Here is a 15,419-nt window from a genome sequence, read left to right as displayed (position 1 = left end):
TATATGGAGAGATAATATGAAATACACACACCACATAAAGCTTGTCAGCTAGGCCTCCAGGAGTAAAGATGTGATGCATTTTCAGTCACGATTTACAGTTTTGGTAGACGCCTTCATGTTCAATATATCTAAGCAGCCAGTCTTCAATTAGATGTTCATGTGTAAAGAAAACTTCAAAGGATTTTCACCGTATAGCCTCTATAGCTCACCCCTGGGTCTGAATCTCTCGGTCAGGGGGTAATAATGTAAATAGGCACCCATTTTGTCTGATAAATGTTAAGGGGTACAAATGATTCTCAAAAGATATAAGATGTATTTACCTTCACCCTCATATCCAAACACATGACCCAGAGGTCAAGAGTTTAATAATTCTGGTAGAGGTCGCCGTTCTCATGCTGGCCCCTCAGTTGGTCTGCTAGATGTTTAGTTGTAAAAAAGAAAGTTTTCAATATCTGCTTATCTAGCCCCACCCTAGTGCCTGAATCCATGACTCTTGGCCATGGGTTTCACAATTTTGGTCAATGTTTCCATGTTCAGTTTGTTCAGAATTGGATAAGATTTTGTTGAGATGGCATTTAAAGTTAATAGCTTCACTCAAAGGCTCCAGAGACAATGAAAATAATATTTTTGGTTACTTTTTCACCGATAGATGCTCTAATCCAAAATTGGAGAATATTTCAAAAGATAAATTAAAACTATTCAAAAGGACGAACGATCACCGGCGGGAACAGTCGCAATAAGTCTGGACACAGAAGTGACAGACAGAAGGACAAACAGACGGACAGAAAGTTTATTCCTACAAACCACCCAAACGTTATACCATTGACATATCTGCAGGACAGAAATGACTACGAGCAGTCGTGAATGATACTGTGTAATTATACATAACGCGAATTCATATCTATTGATTAACTCTTATTTTCCCCCATTGAAGCAACTCGAGATGTCCTTGCAGATTTGCACATTTCCAAAAATATCATAAAATGATGTAATTACTATTTCAGTGTCTTGTGTCGACGGAAATGGTACTCATTTAAAATACATGAACGGTTGTAATATTTAATGATGTCAAACCACATTTTCTGATTTACGCAATCACATATTAAATCTGTGTGGTCACATGCTCAGTACACTAAACCACTGTAGGTCTTCCATATACTCGCCAAGTTTCGCATCTCATGCCATTGTAATGTATGAATGGAGTAATATCTTTAGTGTTTGTGAAACCAGACATTGAACAGCTTTTCAATCGTTATGGTCAGATTTGAAGACATACACTGTAGAGAGAAACAGACAAACAATTGTGCCCGCAATATTCGAAACATTTCACTTTTCACAAAACATGCATATACAGGTTGTGTTTGTAGACCTCATTTGCTTCCGAAAGTTACTATAAGCTATCGAGAGGGGTTGACCTTGAGGCATCAAAGTTTCGACAAAAACTCCAGTATGAAGTTGCCATTGACCTTTATCTAACCCGATAGTTTGGACCCTATCCTACTCTTTCTATTATTGCTTACAATAGCTATGACCATCGTCAAACTTGTGGACAGACACACCAAAAACAGTACTGTTAACCAACTTTTATTCGCCAAGACTTTATTTCGCGATTCACCAGTAAAAACTGGTTCGCGGTGATTAATTTTTGCGACCGACAGTATCTTAAATATACCAGAGACATTAAAGTACTAATTCGCGATAAGAAATATTCGCGATGATGAGGTTCTTGCGAAAATTTCTCGTACGCGAATAAAAGTTGGTTTACAGTACGCTCCAGATTTCCGATCTTGGGGTACATAGACAGAGGAAGTGCATTACTGCCAAGGAGCGGCTTCAATGAAACGAATGGTTTACATAAACATCACACTAAAGTTAGAATTAGTTTATAGGATCACAACACGTGCGGTGCGGTTTGGGACACGCCGACTTAAATTGCATATTCGTGCGAGGGTGTGACTAGTACACAGAGGTGTTTAAAACAAGTAATTAGGCTCTATAATAAATTTCCAGAGTCTGGGGTTATAAATACAGACAAAGAGACAAGGAATATCATATACTAGTACTTTATAATATTTCGATAAGTAGAAATTGATTTTTGAATTAGAGAAGAGCACGTGTCAAAGCTTGAACCCGATTCACATACAAGGTTAATTATTAATTCAATTTGTAGTAGACTAAGAAAACTGTTAGAAAGCGACAGGTTTCTAATAAAAATGACGCAGATAATTTTTCAGTTTACAATATATTAATTTGGAACTGACTTATCGGAACATTTTAAATTCTGTTTATGGTAATTTTTACGTCTTTACGAACATCTTTTCCCTGTGTATAATTACAACTGGCAGTTTTACATATTTAAAAAAAATATCAGTTTTACATAATTATAACAATCATACATATGCCCTAGTTCCTTTTATAGGTTGTTAAGATGCAAAAAAAAAAAACCCAACCCAACCCAACTCATGTAACTTATCTTGTTTCACCACTCCTGGTGCATATGATACACATTTTTTGTATGTATATGTGTTGAGGGATTGACGATTCAAAAAGTTTAATGGACAGAGAATTCGCTTTGAAGTTGTGTTAAGAGTTTTTAAAGACCTTCAAATGTAAATATCTGGTTTTGACTATATTGAGAACCCCCTTCTTTCGCGGATAAATCAGTTTATGTTAAGAATTTAGCGAAAAAGGCACGAAATGACCATTTGGAAAGAGATGGTATCAAGGCTGGTTCGATTTTTTTTTTACAAACCGTACCCAGGGAACCGATAATAGAAACAACGTATGGGACATGTTTCAGAATGTCGGCTTGCCGAGGAGGTACAGCCGACCAGCATTGGATTATTAGCTTGTTTGCAGGGAGAACAAAGAATGCGCTCTGTCAATGATATTTAATACCACGATAAGACGAAATTGAGGGATATGAAACAATAATCTGACATCAAATTCGGGAACTTGATAGAAATTGCACGGCTCAAAAGATAACAACACGAACGTATAATGATCGAAGTTTGGTTGAGAAAGTGTTAACCAAGGTGACCATCCATGTTAAAATTGTATCGGTTGAACATCTCGGAGACTGCTTCAGATACTTACATAGCAAAAATAAACATAATTCCCAAAATAAACAAATAGTAACGGCAATGTTAAACCCTGTTTATCGATAGAAGAGCTCTGACCTTTCTTAATTGGTCGTCTTTCGTTCTAAGATTAAAATTCTGAGTACATGAATCGAATACATGCGAAACTTACACAACATCTGTTAAATATGTGTGAAATGATCACGCCCATGTAATCATGTATTCACGACGTGCAGACCTATCACCAAATGTGCATACAGCTTACTGCATTTTTAAGACAGTAAGTTATTTTTTGTTGCATTATATTATCACTACCACCATGGTCATAATTAGCACTTATAAAATTCGGTAAATGACCTCGCTGGGTACTATAGCTCGTTCGCTGTCTTAACATTCAATACTTCTAGAGCGCAGTGTTTTATGTTGTTGTGACACAAGTAGATTATTTTGATAAAAATAAATACTGTCAGCTAATACTGTGCTAATAGAGGTATACGATTGCCCCCCCCCCCCCCCCAAAGAAACCCAATGCACAGAAGGCAGAAATGTGATCAAGAGGCCCGTGGACCTTAACGGTCATCTGAGTATCACGCAACAAAAACTGAACCGCATCTTTCAACTTCAGAGAACTGAACGGCTTTAACTTTTTCCTTTTCTCCCTTTCTCTCTTTCTTTTCTATCAAAAGTGATGCTTATATGTTTTATTATTTCGTCACTCAAGAATTATGCACTGTACAAATTAATATAACTTTTATCAATGAATTTAATTTTGCCAGATAGGCAAAAGAAATGGATATAATTTCCAAATCTTAGATAATCCTCGTTTAGTTTTTTAAAAGAAATATTTGTGTCAAAGATAAGCCTGTGGTGTCTTTCCATTACAAAAATGTTGCAAGGAGACTAAATAGGATGGAAGGACAGAAAATGTGCAGATAAACAGACATGGTGGTTCCTATATAGCTGCAGAACTGTAGCTCTCTGAAAAAATATTGTGAAGCCTACACCAAGTCATTATAACTCTGTAGCTAGCCTGTGTGTTAGATATATCTCTGTAGCCAGACTGTGTGTTAGATATAACTCTGTAACCAGCCTGTGTGTTAGATATAACTCTGTAGCCAGCCTGTGTGTTAGATATAACTCTGTAGCCAGACTGTGTGTTAGATATAACTCTGTAACCAGCCTGTGTGTTAGATATAACTCTGTAGACTGTGTGTTATATATAACTCTGTAACCAGACTGTGTGTTAGATATAACTCTGTAGCCAGCCTGTGTGTTAGATATAACTCTGTAGACTGTGTGTTATATATAACTCTGTAACCAGACTGTGTGTTAGATATAACTCTGTAGCCAGCCTGTGTGTTAGATATAACTCTGTAGCCAGCCTGTGTGTTAGATATAACTCTGTAGCCAGACTGTGTGTTAGATATAACTCTGTAACCAGCCTGTGTGTTAGATATAACTCTGTAGACTGTGTGTTAGATATAACTCTGTAACCAGCCTGTGTGTTAGATATAACTCTGTAGCCAGACTGTGTGTTAGATATAACTCTGTAACCAGCCTGTGTGTTAGATATAACTCTGTAACCAGCCTGTGTGTTAGATATAACTCTGTAACCAGCCTGTGTGTTAGATATAACTCTGTAGCCAGACTGTGTGTTAGATATAACTCTGTAACCAGACTGTGTGTTAGATATAACTCTGTAGCCAGCCTGTGTTAGATATAACTCTGTAGCCAGACTGTGTGTTATATATAACTCTGTAACCAGCCTGTGTGTTAGATATAACTCTGTAACCAGCCTGTGTGTTAGATATAACTCTGTAGCCAGACTGTGTGTTATATATAACTCTGTAGCCAGACTGTGTGTTAGATATAACTCTGTAACCAGCCTGTGTGTTAGATATAACTCTGTAACCAGCCTGTGTGTTAGATATATCTCTGTAACCAGACTGTGTGTTATATATAACTCTGTAGCCAGACTGTGTTAGATATAACTCTGTAGCCAGACTGTGTGTTAGATATAACTCTGTAACCAGCCTGTGTTAGATATATCTCTGTAACCAGACTGTGTGTTAGATATAACTCTGTAGCCAGACTGTGTTAGATATAACTCTGTAGCCAGACTGTGTGTTAGATATAACTATGTAGCCAGACTGTGTGTTAGATATATCTCTGTAACCAGACTGTGTGTTAGATATAACTCTGTAGCCAGACTGTGTGTTAGATATAACTCTGTAGCCAGACTGTGTGTTAGATATAACTCTGTAGCCAGACTGTGTGTTAGATATAACTCTGTAGCCAGCCTGCGTGTTAGATATAACTCTATAGCCAGCCTGTGTGTTAGATATAACTCTGTAGCCAGACTGTGTGTTAGATATAACTCTGTAACCAGACTGTGTGTTAGATATAACTCTGTAGCCAGACTGTGTGTTAGATATAACTCTGTAGCCAGACTGTGTGTTAGATATAACTCTGTAACCAGCCTGTGTGTTAGATATAACTCTGTAACCAGACTGTGTGTTAGATATAACTCTGTAGCCAGCCTGTGTTAGATATAACTCTGTAGCCAGCCTGTGTTAGATATAACTCTGTAACCAGCCTGTGTTAGATATAACTCTGTAACCAGACTGTGTGTTAGATATAACTCTGTAACCAGACTGTGTGTTAGATATAACTCTGTAGCCAGCCTGTGTTAGATATAACTCTGTAACCAGACTGTGTGTTAGATATAACTCTGTAACCAGCCTGTGTTAGATATAACTCTGTAACCAGCCTGTGTGTTAGATATAACTGTAGCCAGCCTGTGTGTTAGATATAACTCTGTAACCAGCCTGTGTGTTAGATATAACTCTGTAGCTAAACTGTGTGTTAGATATAACTCTGTAACCAGACTGTGTGTTAGATATATCTCTGTAGCCAGCCTGTGTTAGATATAACTCTGTAACCAGCCTGTGTGTTATATATAACTCTGTAGCCAGCCTGTGTTAGATATAACTCTGTAGCCAGCCTGTGTGTTAGATATATCTCTGTAACCAGACTGTGTGTTATATATAACTCTGTAGCCAGCCTGTGTGTTAGATATAACTCTGTAACCAGACTGTGTGTTATATATAACTCTGTAGCCAGCCTGTGTGTTAGATATATCTCTGTAACCAGACTGTGTGTTAGATATAACTCTGTAGCTAGCCTGTGTGTTAGATATAACTCTGTAACCAGACTGTGTGTTAGATATATCTCTGTAGCCAGCCTGTGTGTTAGATATATCTCTGTAACCAGACTGTGTGTTGGATATAACTCTGTAGCCAGACTGTGTGTTAGATATAACTCTGTAGCCAGCCTGTGTTAGATATAACTCTGTAGCCAGCCTGTGTGTTAGATATAACTCTGTAGCCAGCCTGTGTGTTAGATATAACTCTGTAGCCAGCCTGTGTTAGATATAACTCTGTAGCCAGCCTGTGTGTTAGATATAACTCTGTAGCCAGCCTGTGTGTTAGATATATCTCTATAGCCAGCCTGTGTGTTAGATATAACTCTGTAGCCAGCCTGTGTGTTATATATAACTCTGTATCCAGCCTGTGTGTTAGATATAACTCTGTAGCCAGCCTGTGTGTTATATATAATTCTGTAGCCAGCCTGTGTGTTAGATATATCTCTTTAACCAGACTGTGTGTTATATATAACTCTGTAGCTAAACTGTGTGTTAGATATAACTCTGTAACCAGACTGTGTGTTATATATAACTCTGTAGCCAGCCTGTGTGTTAGATATATCTCTGTAACCAGACTGTGTGTTAGATATATCTCTGTAACCAGACTGTGTGTTATATATAACTCTGTAGCCAGCCTGTGTGTTAGATATAACTCTGTAGCCAGCCTGTGTGTTATATATAACTCTGTAGCCAGCCTGTGTGTTAGATATATCTCTGTAACCAGACTGTGTGTTATATATAACTCTGTAGCCAGCCTGTGTGTTAGATATAACTCTGTAGCCAGCCTGTGTGTTAGATATAACTCTGTAGCTAGCCTGTGTGTTAGATATAACTCTGTAGCTAAACTGTGTGTTAGATATAACTCTGTAACCAGACTGTGTGTTAGATATAACTCTGTAGCCAGCCTGTGTGTTATATATAACTCTGTAACCAGACTGTGTGTTAGATATATCTCTGTAGCCAGCCTGTGTTAGATATAACTCTGTAACCAGCCTGTGTGTTATATATAACTCTGTAGCCAGCCTGTGTTAGATATAACTCTGTAGCCAGCCTGTGTGTTAGATATATCTCTGTAACCAGACTGTGTGTTATATATAACTCTGTAGCCAGCCTGTGTGTTAGATATATCTCTGTAGCCAGCCTGTGTTAGATATAACTCTGTAGCTAGCCTGTGTGTTAGATATAACTCTGTAACCAGACTGTGTGTTAGATATAACTCTGTAGCCAGCCTGTGTGTTAGATATATCTCTGTAGCCAGCCTGTGTGTTAGATATAACTCTGTAGCCAGCCTGTGTGTTAGATATAACTCTGTAACCAGACTGTGTGTTAGATATATCTCTGTAGCCAGACTGTGTGTTAGATATAACTCTGTAGTCAGCCTGTGTTAGATATAACTCTGTAGCTAGCCTGTGTGTTAGATATAACTCTGTAGCCAGCCTGTGTGTTAGATATATCTCTGTAGCCAGCCTGTGTGTTAGATATATCTCTGTAACCAGACTGTGTGTTGGATATAACTCTGTAGCCAGACTGTGTGTTAGATATAACTCTGTAGCCAGCCTGTGTTAGATATAACTCTGTAGCCAGCCTGTGTGTTAGATATAACTCTGTAGCCAGCCTGTGTGTTAGATATAACTCTGTAGCCAGCCTGTGTTAGATATAACTCTGTAGCCAGACTGTGTGTTAGATATAACTCTGTAACCAGACTGTGTGTTATATATAACTCTGTAGACTGTGTGTTAGATATAACTCTGTAACCAGCCTGTGTATTAGATATAACTCTATAGCTAGCCTGTGTGTTAGATATAACTCTGTAGCCAGCCTGTGTGTTAGATATATCTCTGTAGCCAGCCTGTGTGTTAGATATATCTCAGTAACCAGACTGTGTGTTGGATATAACTCTGTAGCCAGACTGTGTGTTAGATATAACTCTGTAGCCAGCCTGTGTTAGATATAACTCTGTAGCCAGCCTGTGTGTTAGATATAACTCTGTAGCCAGCCTGTGTGTTAGATATAACTCTGTAGCCAGCCTGTGTTAGATATAACTCTGTAGCCAGACTGTGTGTTAGATATAACTCTGTAACCAGACTGTGTGTTAGATATAACTCTGTAGCCAGACTGTGTGTTAGATATAACTCTGTAGCCAGACTGTGTGTTAGATATAACTCTGTAGCCAGCCTGTGTGTTAGATATAACTCTGTAGCCAGCCTGTGTGTGAGATATAACTCTGTAGCCAGCCTGTGTGTTAGATATAACTCTGTAGCCAGCCTGTGTTAGATATAACTCTGTAGCCAGACTGTGTGTTAGATATAACTCTGTAGCCAGACTGTGTGTTAGATATAACTCTGTAACCAGACTGTGTGTTATATATAACTCTGTAGACTGTGTGTTAGATATAACTCTGTAACCAGCCTGTGTATTAGATATAACTCTATAGCTAGCCTGTGTGTTAGATATAACTCTGTAGCCAGCCTGTGTGTTAGATATATCTCTGTAGCCAGCCTGTGTGTTAGATATATCTCTGTAACCAGACTGTGTGCTGGATATAACTCTGTAGCCAGACTGTGTGTTATATATAACTCTGTAGCCAGCCTGTGTTAGACATAACTCTGTAGCCAGCCTGTGTGTTAGATATAACTCTGTAGCCAGCCTGTGTGTTAGATATAACTCTGTAGCCAGCCTGTGTTAGATATAACTCTGTAGCCAGACTGTGTGTTAGATATAACTCTGTAACCAGACTGTGTGTTAGATATAACTCTGTAGCCAGACTGTGTGTTAGATATAACTCTGTAGCCAGCCTGTGTGTTAGATATAACTCTGTAGCCAGCCTGTGTGTTAGATATAACTCTGTAGCCAGCCTGTGTGTTAGATATAACTCTGTAGCCAGCCTGTGTTAGATATAACTCTGTAGCCAGACTGTGTGTTAGATATAACTCTGTAGCCAGACTGTGTGTTAGATATAACTCTGTAACCAGCCTGTGTGTTATATATAACTCTGTAGACTGTGTGTTAGATATAACTCTGTAGCCAGACTGTGTGTTAGATATAACTCTGTAGCCAGACTGTGTGTTAGATATAACTCTGTAACCAGACTGTGTGTTAGATATAACTCTGTAGCCAGACTGTGTGTTAGATATAACTCTGTAGCCAGCCTGTGTGTTAAATATAACTCTATAGCTAGCCTGTGTGTTAGTCCACCCAATTGACTAGGTGAAGTAAAAATTCTTTTTAAAGTCGGTAGAACACTCGTGTCGTCATGGAAGCCCGGGTTCGATTCCAGGCTGCGACAAATCCTGTGTCGTTAAACAGGTAGCAATCGGCATCATCAGTAAAAGTCGCGGGTCTTTCCTTAAAATCGTGATAGGCTTTTACCTGATACAGACCCCTCACCACTAAATGGCATAGAGCGCCTGCGCAGTTCAATTTTAGACACTTCACGTGACGTCTCGAAGGGATCGAAAACAACCTGCCAGTCTTATTTAATTTGGTCAGAATGACACAAGTTTTGTTGTACTCTTTCCATACATTGTATAAAGTCGATCAAAATTCTTCTGTAATACCCGACCAACACCTGAATTTACGACAGACCTCAAGGGTCAAGTACCATGGCAGGAAACATTAGGGGGAGACCGTGCTGAAACCTGGAGTGCTAGCTCTGACTGTTGATTTCACTTCAGAGGAGAAAAGAGATACAACTTTCACGCCTTTGTCCCTCATGGAAAACAAACACAAATTTATTGATATATTGCCAATAAAAGCGCAGGTAAGTGTTTTATTATATTTGTCTAAATTCGCTTGTTGGGCGAAAAAGGAAAGGCACACAAGATTTAAAATTATACTCTGATTTACGAGTATTTGCTTTGCTACATTGATAAAGTATCTGTTCTACTGTACAGTGTTATACAAGGAGGTAGAACCCGACAATCACCATCAACAGCACACACATGGCTACCCAACAACCGCCATCAACAGCACACAAAGGGCTACCAGGAATCAGAACCCGACAACCAGATGACTTCACAATTTATACGGGTTGAATTAGGTCCTTATGATATATCGCTCATAGTAAACATGTATGTCACATTGTGGATACTGATTATTTGTAAATACACATGTATACCTTTCTTGACCTAAAGATTCTGGAATAGGACCAAGACGCAGTAACCGCTATCATGCCATAAAAAACCTGTGACATGTATGAATATGTTGCAAACATTGTACAATTATTGACATTGATCTATCTTAAAGGTAGCAAAAGTATCTTTTTGACCGAGAACATGTCTATAATTGTTTTGTTATATGATAGAATTAATTAAAACATCGAAACCGACTACTAGACCTTACAAAACGATACATGACGGCCATCTTTGTTTACACCTAGAGTGCAAGACTTAGTCGAAAGTAATTAGAGAAGTTAGTCTTATGTATCATATGTTTAAATAATTCAAAGCATCAGAATCGGCTATTAGTGTTTACCAAACAATACCTGATCGGCCATCGTTGTTTACATCTATAGTGCAAGACCAGGTCGAGAGTGATTAGAGACGCCGTTTTTGTTTGTCATATGAATGAATAATTCACAACATCAAAACCTGCTATTAAAGCTTACCAAACAATAACTAATCGCCTATCTTTGGTTTTTATTGGACAACCAAAAAAAAAAAAAAAAAAAAAAAAAAACTAATTGTATTGATTTGGGAATTTCCAATTAATTTCTTATCCGATGTTTAAAAATCAATTGTTATATTCTCCCCGAAGGCATGTGGAAGTGAACATCAAGTTCTATTTTTTTTCTAATTTGTTGGATATCAACCAATCAGAAAACTCCAGAATTTTCCCATCATATAATGAATGAAAAACATGAACAAAAATATTAAATCTTAAAAAGCTCTAACTTTCTAAGAATTAACTAAATTATCTAAAAATATCCGCAGTTTTACATTTTCATAAATTTGAGGAAAACATCAATCAGTGTTGTCAAAGAATATCCTCGGACAAACTACATCTACGTCACAGGGATTCAGTATATCCTATTCCAATTTTAATTGCGGGGATATAATTATATTAAATATATATTGTAGGTCTAGTAAAATGCCCCACCATTCACGACCCCACACCCCACCCCAGGTAATTCGTGTTTCTAGTTTTGGTGACTGACAGTCAGCTGTTCCCCTGAAGAAACTAAAATCAACATAAATGTCGATCAAATTTTGAACAAAGATGTCATTTGGATAATTGATATTCTCCCTTTTTTGACTGCCAAGTCATAATCTCGCATCAATTCAAATCTATCAATATGAGTTCCCCACCGCCCCTTCATCCTCGTCATCTCCAGACTAGCGTTTTAAACAATACCCACATTGTAGCTGGTCACGATATATGCAGCATATCAAAAACATTTCCTTATTCGCCATGAAGAGAATATGCCGGCTCATATTTTTCTGAAATCGATGAGAAGAAAAGCCATTCTTCTTTTGGGTTATGAAAATGCTGTTTTTGCCCCACGTATTCCTCCTCCATTAACAGATCGTGGAAACTTGGTAATTTCATTTCGTTCTATCCCCTATAGTGTTTCGTCACGGAAAGCCACAAATTAAAGAACCCATTCAAGACCCTGCACAAACTTTTTTTAGGTATCGTAAAATTAGCTAATATGGAAGGAGGCAGCATGTAATAAAAGCACGGGATTGCTTACACGCTATCAAGCGGCCATACGCAAGATTAACCGACCGAAAAATCAGCATACGGATTGTGTTAGGATACCGAATTCATAATTAAAAACCATTTTAATCAAATAATTGTTCTAGTACTATTAAGACATGTAGATGTTATCTTGCACTTGTTCATTGTTTAAAGTTCTCATCATTGGGTAATGAAGTTAGGATGTTGGTACACTATGCGCAAACATTGATCAAGTCATTTTACAACATTTTATTCCTCATGAAGATCAAAAGTTTTTTACCCATTTCTTCGCTGTTTTTCTATCAACATCGATTCCATTTTATGTCATTATATTCACTTCCGGTACTTCAGATTTTATCTTCAAATCAACAGGAGGTTCCTGTTTCCAAGTACTGATCAACATGGTTTACAAAAATGGCTCTCCGTAGATCAGATAAGATCTTGAGAAGAAGTTTACGATGATGAACTTTATGTGCCAAATAAGACAAAGCATGGAGTATTTCCATCCAAAATAGAGTGGTAGAAAGATAAAAAAAAAAAAAAAAAAAAAGGTTCCCTTCCGACATCAGGTTTAAGCAGAACTGAACCAGTTACATCTTGCTGTCTTAAGATTACCTCGGCTTAGAACGAATCATAAAATCAAAGTATGTAACATGTAACGGCAATCACAGTTCAGTTCCAATACGAACGTTCAGTCTGCGTCATCTTGTCATTGCTTGATCTTACACCCTATAAACAGTTTGACTCTAAAATTATGAGTGGTGTTGGTCCAATTAAAGTCAGTAAGAACATAAATATTCTATAGTTGTTTTCGGCCCGTTACGTCTAATTAACCAGAATGTTAGCTTTGTCCTCAAATCTTCCACCATATGTAATACTTGTACACTGTCATCTATCAACGAAGTCCACGGTGTTTTTTTTTTTGTTTATTTGTTTTTTTTTCGGTTTTTAATCCCGTGGGTATCCGAGTAAGAATAGGATCGCAGTACTCTTTGTTTGTCGTAAGTGGCGAATAATTGGGTCGGACCTTCGGATGAAACTGCAAAAACCGAGGCCCAGTGTCACAGCAAGTGTGACACAATAAAGAACCCTCCCTGCTCAAAGGTCATAAGCGCCGAGCATATGCCTAAATTTTGCAGCCCTTCACCGGCAATGGTGACGTCTCCACATGAATGAAAAATTCTCGAGAGGAACGTTAAACAATGAACAATCAATCAATCTTTCGGGGGGTTTTGCGTGGTTTTTTTTCCAGACTTGTATTTTGCATGGGTTTTTTTCAGACTTGTATTTTGCATGTTTTTATCAGACTTGTACTTTGCATGTTTTTATTCAATATTTAGTAATAGTCATTGGAGAGTTACAACATTTTCAGCCGTAAACTTTTAAAATACTGACTATCAACAGTTACCCTGCACAGGTTGTTTTTACGATAACAAGGTGCTTGATTACATGCATTTGGTGCCGCTATGTTCAAGCAACAAGTGCACTGTTTAAACAAACTACTTTCAAAATCTGCTCCTGGGTCGTGAAATCGATATGAAATCGTACACTTTTACACCAGTCTCAAAAAGAACACGTGAAAGATATCCATGGTATCACCAGTTAGTTCACGCATAAATTGTTGCAAAATTCTGACAACGTCCATCTTTAATGATTTAATTCGCTCCTACTGACGCAAACAAAAGTTGTGTTATTCGGGTGATGTAAGATCTGAAGTGTATTGGAAAATTTGGAAGAAACGTCTCGCGCGTTTGTTTTTAATGATATTAAAAATACCTGGATTAAGGTGAATGGGTTATTCTTGTAATTTAGTCAAGTTTCTCCGTTTCAGCAGCTCAATACAGCAGGAGAAACTGATACACTGTGGCCTGTTGTTTCGGATTATCTGATTGGAGCAAAATTTGTCGTCCGGGTTATTTAATCTGACCTTTTTGAAGCCCCGACAGACAAAGGGACGCCGAGCAGGGTTGAAAAGTAATCCAATGAGAAACACAGCAGCGAGTGTCGGGGATAGATTTTTTTTTTTTTAAATTTCCTGCGCCAAAATATGTACGTAGTGCAGGATGCATAAATTTTGGCGTTGGAATGTTCGTTTACCCCGTTCCGGGTCTATCGACCGAGACAAGAGTTTTGACAAGATACGGTGCCGTTGTTTATTTAATATGAAAAATGATCCCATCGATCAAACAAGAACATTTTTGTCGGGTATCTATCGCAAGGTGTAAAGTTTGATACTGATTATTTTCAAAATGACTTCCACTGTTTATTTTCATTTCAGAAACACCCTGAAATGGGATGAAAGTGCAAATACAAGCAAACATGACAATGTTTCACCTCCAGGTTATCCAGATATACCAGTTTGACGGAAGCCGCTATCTGCGTATTATATCTAGCGCTAGTTGTCGCCTTTCAGAGGCAATATTTGCTCAACCTGGACCCTGTAATCTGCAATATGGGTACACCTGTCCGGATTTGATTTTACATCTCTCCATTCAATAATATTAATATATTCAATCATGTTCATTGTTGAAATATACATTGCTTGAATGTAGGAATCGGGTGGTGTTTCGTCACACCCAGGCAAGTTCTGTTGATTGACTTTCTGATGAAACATTTTAGGTGAATACCGGTATCGTCACTTCCCGAAAGTCACATTTCACCAAAAAGCTCAATATAACACGATCTTTTTTGTGTGAAACAATGCCCCGAACGTTACCACGTTCAGTTGTGACCTTAATGGAAGACCTTGACATTCACGTAGTATAAATATATTTTGTTTAGTTCAGAGGTTAAAGTTGCTGGCGGACAAAGATAAAAACAACGGACTGACCCAAAACGATACATGATAATACAAAATCTTAATATAATTCACCACAGACAGTGCTTGTATCCGTATTAAATAACAAACGAACATGTTCGAGACAAAATCACTTGGTTTAGAATTATACAGCACCCTGCTCATGTTAAATACAAATATATCTCGCTATGATGCTTAACGTGACAATCAGTCAGTCTACCAAGAAAATCAGGCAACTTGAGGAAATGTTTTCTAGCTTTGTGAGCATATAAATACTCTCTTTACGAGTCCCAAAAGAGATGGAACCGCGCAGACTGGTTTTTGGAATTTTCACCAATGCATATTTCTTAGGAGGATCAATAACCCAAACCTAATTAAATTTTAATGGCGAAAATAGATAATCTAAATTCATTATCTCGTGTTTGTCATCATGGAATGTTGTAGGTATGATATAGTGAATGCACAGTGTATATGTAATTAAATATACTTATGTGCACTTCAATCCTTAGGGGATATGAAAGACCCTTCTTTGAATTGATTCTCCATTTCATTTCAAGATGCTTTTTGGCCATATTTGGTTTATATTTTGCATATTGAATTGTTCTAGTAGTGTAGTTTTATTATCATTGAAAGATTGACTAAATATTAAGTACAGTTC

General features: G+C 37.7%; 2 long non-coding RNA genes across 2 annotated transcripts; both read left to right on the top strand.

The window, feature by feature from the left end:
* Positions 1–3,282: 3,282 nt before the first annotated feature.
* Positions 3,283–14,476, top strand: LOC125652365 (uncharacterized). The gene is made up of 2 exons (XR_007361554.2): positions 3,283–3,360; positions 14,243–14,476. It is a non-coding gene; the product is annotated as an uncharacterized LOC125652365 (long non-coding RNA).
* Positions 9,646–10,901, top strand: LOC130055135 (uncharacterized). Its single transcript, XR_008803394.1, has 2 exons — positions 9,646–10,045; positions 10,179–10,901. It is a non-coding gene; the product is annotated as an uncharacterized LOC130055135 (long non-coding RNA).
* Positions 14,477–15,419: the final 943 nt, after the last annotated feature.

The sequence above is a fragment of the Ostrea edulis genome, chromosome 5, assembly GCF_947568905.1.
Source record: "Ostrea edulis chromosome 5, xbOstEdul1.1, whole genome shotgun sequence".
Classification (NCBI taxonomy): domain Eukaryota; kingdom Metazoa; phylum Mollusca; class Bivalvia; order Ostreida; family Ostreidae; genus Ostrea; species Ostrea edulis.
Note: the sequence above shows the minus strand (reverse complement) of the source record. Positions and strands in the feature narration are given on the sequence as shown.